The sequence below is a fragment of the Pteropus medius genome, unplaced genomic scaffold (genome assembly GCF_902729225.1).
Source record: "Pteropus medius unplaced genomic scaffold, Ma_sr-lr_union100, whole genome shotgun sequence".
NCBI classification, from domain to species: domain Eukaryota; kingdom Metazoa; phylum Chordata; class Mammalia; order Chiroptera; family Pteropodidae; genus Pteropus; species Pteropus medius.
This window is the reverse complement of record NW_024342466.1, coordinates 637,031-638,061: the sequence shown is the minus strand read 5'-3', so window position 1 is coordinate 638,061 and position 1,031 is coordinate 637,031. Positions and strand designations below refer to the sequence as shown.

Here is a 1,031-nt window from a genome sequence, read left to right as displayed (position 1 = left end):
GGACATCGGCTTTCCCAACAACCCTGTCCGGCCCCCATGCTGGTGGCGAATTTGGCTTTTCCTCACCCCACACCCCATCCCCGTGCCAGTCTCCTGCCCTCTGAGTAATCAAGATTCTTCTCCTCCCCAGACTAGCTGGGACGGTGGCCAGCTGCTGTTCCCACGTCACCTCGGTGATCCTAAATGACATTGTCATTTATAAGACAGTCACCCCGCGGGACCGTGGGCAAGTCCCAGAGGCTTAAATGTAATAGAACACGCCCTTAAACTTGCAGACTGGGGAGAGCGGGGAGCCTTGCCTTCCGTTCTTAGAGCAGAAGAATTTCTACATGGGAAGCAGACTGATTTCTGTCTAGCACCCTCCTGGTCTCCTCGCTGAACTCGAATCCACAGCATAGAGAAAGGCCTTGCAGATTTTTTTATTATCGTTATTATTTATTATGATTATTTATGCCTACAGCACCTGGTCTTCCTAGGGGGTCTCCCATCCAAGTACTGGCCAGGCCCGACCCTGCTTAGCTTCCGCGATCAGACATCGGGCTCATTCAGGGTGGCGTGGCCATAGACCATGGACCGTGGCTCCACTGGGGCGCGAACCCGGGACCTTCTGCGTGTACAGCAGACGTGCTCCCCGCTCCACTATGGAGCCACGTCCAGGTCTTGCACATCTGAAGGGCCTTTGAGAAGAGTGGAGGTGGTCTCGTCTCACTCAAAGCCCGCGGGTCGATGCCTCCCTCCAGGGGCCTGTCCCGGGCCCCTCCTGGACCGCAAGGATGGGGGCAGTCGGGAGGTTAGAATCGCTCACCTGTTAGTACCTGTTGTCGGTCACACTGTCCTTTCTACTGCCCCTCACTCTGCCATCCTTCCCCCGAGGGCAGGGCGCTCGTCTCTGCCTCTGCTGCAAGCGGAAGCTGGAGACGGAAAGCGGTCCAGGGCCGGACGGCAGAGCCGGGCGGGTCACCTCATCACAGGCCGGCCTCTTGGCCCTCCGTGCTCCTTGTCTTCCTTGCTTAGGGTCAGGGGCTGGGAGA

The 1,031-nt window shown here is 58.1% G+C and overlaps 1 pseudogene; it reads right to left on the bottom strand.

Annotated features, from left to right (window-relative positions):
* Nucleotides 1-451: 451 nt before the first annotated feature.
* Nucleotides 452-567, bottom strand: LOC120601842 (uncharacterized; annotated as a pseudogene).
* Nucleotides 568-1,031: the final 464 nt, after the last annotated feature.